Below are 10,793 nucleotides of genomic sequence, written 5' to 3'. Positions count from 1 at the left end.
GTAAATGAAAAAGTATTTAAGCTTTGAGCAAGAGATGGGAAGTTGAGCTATTGACAATTCAAGATAAAAGAAGTTATTGACATATTTTGATATTTGTTTAAATACATGGATTGGGAAATTGTGTACTTTTGACAAACGAAAAGAAACTTTCATTAAAGTAAAAGTTGTTGCATAAGCATTTGACAATTCAGAGCGATATAAAAAAGTGCTAGAATGCATCAAAAATCGAACAAAATAACTCTTGGAATAAGACCTGGAAAGACTAGGAAACATATGTTTTCCTTTACTAATTTATTGAAAGCGGAATTGGTTCACAAGCCTTTCTCTTACATGCAACGTGATCGTATTTCTTGACTACAACCCAAGGGCTAAAGCAAAACTGAAATTTACAAGACAAGGGAATCAGAGAGACATTAGAACGCACAAAAGAACTAGGACAAAAAACGTGTAGCATCCCAAATTTAGCTCCATAAAATTTAGAAATATATAAAAAAAATAGGGAATTGACCCAATGGTTAGTCATTAAATGTGAAAGCTTGAAGGTTAGTTAGAGGTCCCAAGTTCAATCTCAACTTTTACAGAATAAATTAATTTTTTTTGCAAATTCCCTTGTTTTTTCTTTTTTATGTGTTGACATTCAATTTTAGTAAACCTAGGTATAAACACAATTTTTTATCAAAATAATCAGCCCTTTAACCCGTTTTCTTCTACCTTAGCCATCCCTAACCCCTCTCCCTCTCTTCATCTCTATTTTTTTTTCTTTTCCCTTTTTCCTCCATTGTTGCCGTTGCCTACACCTCCCCTTTTATCATCTTCTTGTAACACCCCAAACCCGGCCCAGATGTTATGACCGGATCCGACATGCCACATCGAAGCGTTCAAAACATTTTATATTGTTGATCCCGAAAAGCTTACTTAGTGTTTTAAAAGATAATTTCATTATAGGTTAAAGTGAATGGAAGCTGTGCACCAGGTAGGAAACTGGAAAAGAGGTGGTGAGTCCATCGGACTGCTTAAGTACCAAGCTCCCTTCGGATCCAATCCTAGACATGCACACCGCCATTGCCACACCTTAACGTCATGGATATTTCTAGGAAACCGATTTGATTAAGTCATTTTTAGGAAAAGTGATTAATTTTGGAAAATACTTTCATTGCGGAAGCTTTGCTTGTTGTCGTGTTATTTTGAAATCAATTGTTGTTTTTGAAAACGCGCCCTAAAGCTATCCAATTTCAACAGTTAAAATAAGTAATACCTATCTTAGTAATACATATTAAAACCATCAAAAATAATTAAGTGGCCTTATTACATTTAAAAACCCAAAACCTCAAACGTAAATAAAAGGATGTCCAGTTCACCAGAAGAAAATCAAACTTTCAGAACGGATGGCCACTCCGAATTTCCTCACAGCTCCAAGCCCACTATGGTTGGGGATTTCCTGCGCGGATGAAAATAAAAGGGATGAGTTTGCGGAAACTCAGTGTGTAAATTAACCCAACCATAGCCTATATCAACTCAAACCACAGAAACAGAATAAGTTGGCCTTAGCCCAGAATAGAAATTTAGAATAAAGCCCATAGGCCCATAACAAATCAGAACAGATATTACATGAATGCAGAAATCCCAACCCAGATTCATCCATAACACCCCCGTACCAGCCTTACACCATGTGGGGAGACTACTCGACCCACCCAACCGCTACACACCACAGAAATCGCAGCGAGGCTGCCAGATATTGTGACGAAGTCAAAAGATACAGATATTGTGCCAGAGCCACCAGAACAGATATATGTGGCAAAGCCACCAGATCAGATAATTGTGGCATAGCCACCAGGACACTTCCTCCATAGTATAACCCATGTCCCCATGCAACAGATATATAATCATGGCATACATCATACAGAATCAGATTGTCATGCTTTTTAGTCAAAAGTAACCCTAGGGGTATAATGGTAATTTTGCATACATAGGGGTATTCAAGTAATTTAACTATTCTTAAGGTTTTCATACATAACATAGCCATTTATGTACAATCAGAAACACTTACCGCGTTTTCTTACCAATTTGGGCCCGTTGGCCCATTATCCCGTTTTTGGCCCATTAAGCCCAAAAATATCGAAATGCACAGAATCGCGCACTCTGCAATATTATCACTTTAATTTACCATATACATCAAACTATTAATCTCATGAGCATTCACACACTTGCAAGATCTCAAAATACCAGCTTTTTGGCATTTCGGGTTTTCGGCTTGTGCCGATCTAGTCTATAAGAGGGTGTTAGTTACACACCTGTTTGCGACGATATGCTGAATAGATCCACACACGAACCGCCTACAATTGGATTACTAACACGTTAATCTAACTATTCAAATACGAACTACGTATTAACCCCTTACAATATTCGGCCAACCACACCTACAGATCAGAGTAAGCTTATAAGAAATCAATAAGCAACTCATTAACAAATTTTTGTCAGTGTTTACCACATAATCATAATTTCACTGCAAGCTGTCTTCCTGAGCAACAGTCACTAAATCATTTATAACTGGAGCTACGAAACTCCAAATCAAGTGTCGTTAATTTTCCCTGAAAATAGACGCATATATCTTCTATCCATAAAATTTTCAGAATTTTTGGTTTGGCCAATCAATACCAGATTTTTCTTAAAGTTTCCCATGTTTCACTGTTTGACTAATCTGACCACTCTTCATTACGAATCAAATTTCTCATTGTACAGAATTCAAAATATGTTCTAGTTTATTTCATTTGAAACTAGACTCATTAGGCTTTAATTACATAATTTATTCAGCTTTTAATTAATCTCCCACAATTTATGGTGATTTTCCAAAGTCACGTTACTGCTGCTGTCCCAAGCAGATTTATTACCAAATCACTCTTTCACACATACCTTGCATGCATGTTATTTAAACATGTATATCACCAATCAATCATCACATATCTATGATTTTACTTAAGTATAATCTCCATTTCATCATTTTAAAGCATAACATGTTAGCCGATTTTTCCCTTTAGCATCTAAGGCACATGCATGCTCATTTGTTTGGCTCAACTTCACCTATCTTCCATTTTTCATCAAAAGAACATGAAACAACAACCATTTCCTTCATTTTAATTCATGACTAAATGCTCACAACACAACTAAAAACCAAAATATGCTTCAAGTGTTAAGGTAGAATCAAGAAGAACTCATGAACATCAAGATAGAAGCAAACTACCATGAACTTACCTTCAATTTTCTTCCCCAAGTGACCAAACATTCAAAAGCTTTCTCCTCTCCTTTCTCTTCTCTAACTTTCAGCTATGATGAACAAAGATGGACAAAACTTTGTTCTTTTCACCCCTTTTTCTTTTAATAAAATTTCATATTTCATCCATTTAATTCTTTAATACAAAAGACATGAAATGCCCATCATGGAACATTTACCTAACCCATTATCATGGAACATTTACCTAACCTATTATCATGGAATATTTACCTAACCCATTATCAATTTTTATCAATTTGTACCATAAATTATGGATATCAAGTGCACATATTGTCTACAACAGCATGATGACCAGCCACTACATGTAAAATGGGAGGTTTGACATGCAAATCCTCCTATTTTGCACTCTTATTTATTTGGCCACTACAAATTAGCCTATAGCATTTTCAAACATTTTCACATAGGTCCTATTTCATAATTTCACTCCCTTTTTTCTTATGGAACAAAAATTAACTAAAATTACCGGGTTCTATCTTAAGCTTGGGCCTTCTAGAGGCCCACTAACATAATTAAACCTATGCCAACATTCACAAAATTCCCGAAAATTGGGGCGTTACAACTCTACCCTCCTTAAAGAAATTTCATCCTCAAAATTTACCTGATCCAACTAGTTGAGGGTATTGTTGACGCATAGTCTCTTCTGATTCCCAAGTAGCTTCTTCCCTTCCATGATTACGCCAAAGTACTTTCACTAACGGGATAGATTTCCTTCTGAGAACCTTAACATCTTGAGCCAATATTTGCACAGGCTCCTCCTCAAAGGTCAAATCAGTCTGAACTTCAATTTCTGCAACTGGCAGGACATGAGCAGGGTTAGTACGATAACGCCTTAACATGGAGACGTGAAAAACATCATGAATCCTGTTTAACTCTGGAGGCAATTCCAACTGATAAGCCACTGGGCCTACTCGCTTCAAAACCCGATAAGGCCCAATGAACCGCGGACTCAACTTGCCCTTCTTACCGAACCTTAATATCTTCTTCCAAGGAGAAACCTTTAAGAAGACCATATCACCTACTGAGTACTCAATCTCCTTACGCTTCAAATCTGCATACAACTTTTGCCTATCAGATGCTTCTTTTAACCGGTCCCTAATTATTCTGACATTATCCTCAGTATCAGCTACCAACTCTGGTCCAAGAACTTGTCGCTCTCCTAGTTCGGTCCAACAACTAGGTGTACGACACCTTCGTCCATACAGTGCTTCATACGGTGCCATTTGAATACTCGCCTGGTAATTGTTATTGTACGCAAATTCTGCCAACGGAAAGTAATCCTCCCAACTACCTCGAAAGTCAATCACGCATCCCCTCAACATGTCCTCCAGAATCTGAATAACCCTTTCCGATTGACCATCAGTCTGGGGATGGAAAGCCGTACTAAAATTCAATCGCGTCCCCAATGCCTCATGCAACTTTTGCCAAAACCAATATGTAAATCTCGGATCCCGGTCAGAGACAATCGAAACTGGGACTCCATGAAGTCACACAATCTCCGCCACATACAACTTGGCTAACTTTTGAAGTGAAAAGTTAGTACGAATAGGTATGAAATGGGCCGATTTGGTCAACCTATCCACAATAACCCACACCGAGTCTTTCTTTGATGGTGTCAAGGGCAGCCCACTCACAAAGTCCATGGTTACCCTCTCCCACTTCCAAAGTGGTATCTTTGCTGACTGTAACAGTCCAGAGGGTGATTGATGCTCAGCTTTCACTTGCTGGCATGCCAGACATTTCCCTACAAACTCCGTTACTTCTCGTTTAAGTCTAGGCCAGCAGTACAATTCTCATAAGTCGTGATACAACTTGTTCCCTCCAGGGTGCATGGCACAAAGTCCTCCATGAGCTTCCTTCAATATTGTCTGCCTCAAATCAGAGTCCTTTGGAACACAAATTCTTCCTCAGAAACACAGAACTCCTTCACTATTTAAACCGAACTCAGAAGTTTCCCCTTCCTTAACTTGTTGAAAATGAGCAACCAAAAACTCATCTTCCAACTGTTTTTCCTTAATCTGGTCCACCCAGGTTGGCCTTACTTGCAATTCAGCCAACAAACTGCCATCATCATACAGACTCAAACGAGCAAACATTGCTCTCAGATTAGATACGGTTCTACGACTTAAAGCATCGGCTACCACATTAGCCTTGCCTAGGTGATACTCAATCGAACAGTCATAATCCTTAAGCAACTCAATCCATCTCCTTTGCCTAAGGTTCAGCTCCTTCTGAGTCAACAAATACTTAAGACTCTTATGGTCAGTGTATATAATACACCTTTCTCCGTACAAGTAATGTCTCCAAATCTTAAGTGTGAATATCACTGCGGCCAACTCCAAATCATGAATCGGATAGTTCCCCTCATAAGGCTTAAGCTATCGTGATGCATATGCAACCACCTTACCCTCTTACATTAACACGCAGCCCAAAGCCACGTGTGATGCGTCACTACACACAGTAAAATCCTTCCCAGACTCCGGCTGAATTAACACAGGTGCTTCAGTCAGAACTTTCTTTAACTTCTCAAAAGCTTCTTGCTGCTTCTTAGTCCATACAAACGGTACTCCTTTCCTTATGAGTTTTGTCAAAGGTGCTGCCATCACAGAAAAACCATTCATAAACCTTCTGTAGTATCCTGCCAGTCCTAGGAAACTTCGTATTTTCGACACTGACCTAGGCAGCTTCCACTCCAAAATCGCTTCAATTTTTTGAGGGTCCACCTTAATCCCCTCAGCAGAGACTACATGTCCTAAGAAGGTTACCTCCCTCAACCAAAATTCACACTTGATGAACTTCGTAAAGAGTTCATTCTCCCTTAACACTTGCAGCACTATACGGAGATGCTCATCATGTTTCGCTTCAATTTCAGAATATACCAGGATATCGTCAATAAAGACGACTATGAACTGATCTAAAAATGGTTGGAACACATGATTCATTAGATCCATAAACACTTCAGGAGCGTTCGTCAGTCCAAATAGAATAACCAGAAACTCGTAATGACCATACCGAGTCCTGAATACTGTCTTAGGGATATCTGCCTCCTTGACCCTTAACTGATTATATCCAGATCGAAGATCGATCTTGGAAAATACAAAAGCTCCTCTAAGTTGGTCGAACAGATCGTCAATCCTTGGCAGTGGATACTTATTCTTAATCGTCAGTTTGTTCAACTGGAGATAATCAATGCACATCCGCATCGTACCATCCTTCTTTTTCACGAATAGCACCGGTGCTCCCCATGGAGACACGCTTGGCCTAATGAAGCCCCTATCCAACAACTCTTGAATTTGAGCCTTTAACTCCACTAACTCCTTCGGTGCCATCCTATACGGTGCGATGGACACAGGCGCCATTCCAGGCAACAAATCTATTCCAAACTCAACTTCTCGATTCGGAGGAAATCTTGGAAGCTCCTCCAGAAAAACATCTTGGAACTCCTTTACGGTCCTAACCTTATCCACTGTCAGTCCCTCCTCTTTCGACTGACTTACAAATGCCAAATAGGCTTCACAACCTTTCCGAATCCACTTCTCGGCTCTTAATGCCGACACCACATTGGACAAATAATCCCTTCGCTTACCTATCACCATAACCTCCTCATCCTTTGTGGTCCTTAACACCATTTGTTTAGCAGCACAATCCAGGGTCACCTTATGCTTAACAAGCCAGTCCATTCCCAAAATGAAATCAAAGTCTCCGAACGGTAACTCCATCAGATCTCCAGGGAAAATCCTACCTTGAGTTTCTAAGGGTACATCCATATACAGTTTGTCTACCCTAACCGAGTGACCCAAAGGACTTAGTACAGATACCCCACTCACAATCTCCTCAGAGCAGTCCAAGTCGTTCATAATCCGTTCTGTGGCCTCCAACCAATATTCTGCCACATTCAAAGCTATACCAGACACGCCCCTAAAGATCTCCGCTCCGTTAACCCGAAGTCGTTCAGAAATAGATCCCCGAACTCTATTACCCATACTTGTCCCGGCAACCCTTTCCAGAACACGAAGCATTGCCTGTGACAGGGCATCATCCTCAACACCACGGTCATGAGACTCTACCTCTGTTACCGGTGGTACCGGTGCATCCACCACCGGCATATGTCTTAAAGACGAAGATCTCACTTGAGCACTTCCTCGGCTCCGTCCACGACCTCTTGTACTCATATCGTATTATCTTGATTACGAATTTTTATGCATCAATTAATATTTCAGTGTTTATTACAGATGTTTTATGAATCGATGATGAGTTCGAGTTTGTTTTCACAGAATCGAAGTCTAGCTACAGTTTCGGTCTCTTATCAGATTTTCCTATGGTTTCAGTATCATCCTATCTAGAGTATCCTAGCAGGATTTTAGTACAGACAGATAATTCAGGAAAATATTCAGAATACTTACAGACTTGAGCCGGAGATTCAGAATGCCACCTTCTAAAGATCTAAATTTTGAAAATCGAGTTTTTCGCATTCTTTATAAAATTTTCGCATTCGAAAATCTTTGTTTTTATAAACCCATTCCATAGCCGAGTTGTTACAACTTAGGCTCTGATACCACTAAATGTAACACCCCAAACCCGGCCTAGACGTTATGACTGGATCCGACATGCCACATCGAAGCGTTCAAAACATTTTATATTGTTGATCCAGAAAAACTTACTTAGTGTTTTAAAAGATAATTTCATTATAGGTTAAAGTGAATGGAAGCTGTGCACCAGGTAGGAAACCGGAAAAGAGGTGGTGAGTCCATCAGGCTGCTTAAGTACCAAGCTTCCTCCGGATCCAATCCTAGACATGCATACCGCCATTGCCACACCTTAACGTCATGGATATTTCTAGGAAACCGATTTGATTAAGTCATTTTTAGGAAAAGTGATTAATTTTGGAAAATACTTTCATTGCGGAAGCTTTGCTTGTTGTCGTGTTATTTTGAAATCAATTGTTGTTTTTGAAAACGCGCCCTAAAGCTATCCAATTTCAACAGTTAAAATAAGTAATACCTATCTTAGTAATACATATTAAAACCATCAAATATATTTAAGTGGCCTTATTACATTTAAAAATCCAAAACCTCAAACGTAAATAAAAGGATGTCCAGTTCACCAGAAGAAAATCAAACTTTCAGAACGGGTGGCCACTCCGAATTTCCTCACAGCTCCAAGCCCACTATGGTTGGGGATTTCCTGCACGGATGAAAATAAATGGGATGAGTTTGGGGAAACTCAGTGTGTAAATTAACCCAACCATAGCCTATATCAGCTCAAACCACAGAAACAGAATAAGTTGGCCTTAGCCCAGAATAGAAATTTAGAATAAAGCCCATAGGCCCATAACAGATCAGAACAGATATTACATGAATGCAGAAATCCCAACCCAGATTCATCCATAACACCCCCGTACCAGCCTTACACCATGTGGGGAGACTACTCGACCCACCCAACCGCTACACACCACAGAAATCGCAGCGAGGTTGCCAGATATTGTGATGAAGTCACCAGATACAGATATTGTGGCAGAGCCACCAGAACAGATATATGTGGCAGAGCCACCAGAACAGATAATCGTGGCATAGCCACCAGAACAGATATATGTGGCAAAGCCACCAGATCAGATAATCGTGGCATAGCCACCAGGACGCTTCCTCCATAATATAACCCATGTCCCCATGCATCAGATATATAATCATGGCATACATCATACAGAATCAGATCATCATGCTTTTCAGTCAAAAGTAACCCTAGGGGTATAATGGTAATTTTGCATACATAGGGGTATTCAAGTAATTTAACTATTCTTAAGGTTTTCATACATAACATAGCCATTTATGTACAATCAGAAACACTTACCGCGTTTTCTTACCAATTTGGGCCCGTTGGCCCATTATCCCGTTTTTGGCCCATTAAGCCCAAAAATATTGAAATGCACAGAATCGCGCACTCTGCAATCTTATCACTTTAATTTACCATATACATCAAACTATTAATCTCATGAGCATTCACATACTCGCAAGATCTCAAAATACCGGCTTTTCGGTATTTCGACTTTTTGGCTTGTGCCGATCTAGTCTATAAGAGGGTGTTAGTTACACATCTGTTTGCGACGATATGCTGAATAGATCCACACACGAACCGCCTACAATTGGATTACTAACACGTTAATCTAACTATTCAAATACGAACTACGTATTAACCCCTTACAATATTCGGCCAACCACACCTACAGATCAGAGTAAGCTTATAAGAAATCAATAAGCAACTCATTAACAAATTTTTGTCAGTGTTTACCACATAATCATAATTTCACTGCAAGCTGTCTTCCTAAGCAACAGTCACTAAATCATTTATAACTGGAGCTACGAAACTCCAAATCAAGTTCCGTTAATTTTCCCTAAAAATAGACTCATATATCTTCTATCCATAAAATTTTCAGAATTTTTTGTTCAGCCAATCAATACCAGATTTTTCTTAAAGTTTCCCATGTTTCACTGTTTGACTAATCTGACCACTCTTCATTACTAATCAAATTTCTCATTGTACAGAATTCAAAATATGTTCTCGTTTATTTCATTTGAAACTAGACTCATTAATATTTAATAACATAATTTATTCAGCTTCTAATTAATCTCCCACAATTTATGGTGATTTTCCAAAGTTACGTTACTGCTGCTGTCCCAAGCAGATTTATTACCAAATCACTCTTTCACACATACCTTGCATGCATGTTATTTAAACATGTATATCACCAATCAATCATCACATGTCTATGATTTTACTTAAGTATAATCTCCATTTCATCATTTTAAAGCACAACATGTTAGCCGATTTTTCCCTTTAGCATCTAAGGCACATGCATGCTCATTTGTTTGGCTCAACTTCACCTATCTTCCATTTTTCATCAAAAGAACATGAAACAACAACCGTTTCCTTCATTTTAATTTATGACTAAATGCTCACAACACAACTAAAAACCAAAATATGCTTCAAGAGTTAAGGTAGAATCAAGAAGAACTCATGAACATCAAGATAGAAGCAAACTACCATGAACTTACCTTCAATTTTCTTCCCCAAGTGACCAAACATTCAAGAGCTTTCTCCTCTGCTTTCTCTTCTCTAACTTTCGGCTATGATGAACAAAGATGGACAAAACTTTGTTCTTTTTACCCCTTTTTCTTTTAATAAAATTTCTTATTTCATCCATTTAATTCTTTAATACAAAAGACATGAAATGCCCATCATGGAACATTTACCTAACCCATTATCATGGAACATTTACCTAACCCATTATCAATTTTTATCAATTTGTACCATAAATTATGGATATCAAGTGCACATATTGTCTACAACAACATGATGACCAGCCACTACATGTAAAATGGGAGGTTTGACATGCAAATCCTCCTATTTTGCACTCTTTTTTATTTGGCCACTACAAATTAGCCTATAGCATTTTCAAACATTTTCACATAGGTCCTATTTCATAATTTCACTCCCTTTTTCTTATGGAACA

The 10,793-nt window shown here is 38.7% G+C and overlaps 1 long non-coding RNA gene across 1 annotated transcript; it reads right to left on the bottom strand.

Annotated features, from left to right (window-relative positions):
- Positions 1 to 1,245: 1,245 nt before the first annotated feature.
- On the bottom strand, positions 1,246 to 2,101 carry LOC128293001 (uncharacterized). Its single transcript, XR_008283013.1, has 2 exons — positions 2,048 to 2,101; positions 1,246 to 1,438 (listed from the first exon to the last, which is right to left on the bottom strand). It is a non-coding gene; the product is annotated as an uncharacterized LOC128293001 (long non-coding RNA).
- Between the last annotated feature and the right edge of the window lie 8,692 nt (positions 2,102 to 10,793).

The sequence above is a fragment of the Gossypium arboreum genome, chromosome 5 (genome assembly GCF_025698485.1).
Source record: "Gossypium arboreum isolate Shixiya-1 chromosome 5, ASM2569848v2, whole genome shotgun sequence".
In the NCBI taxonomy this organism is placed as follows: domain Eukaryota; kingdom Viridiplantae; phylum Streptophyta; class Magnoliopsida; order Malvales; family Malvaceae; genus Gossypium; species Gossypium arboreum.
This window is presented reverse-complemented; position numbering and strand designations above follow the sequence as displayed.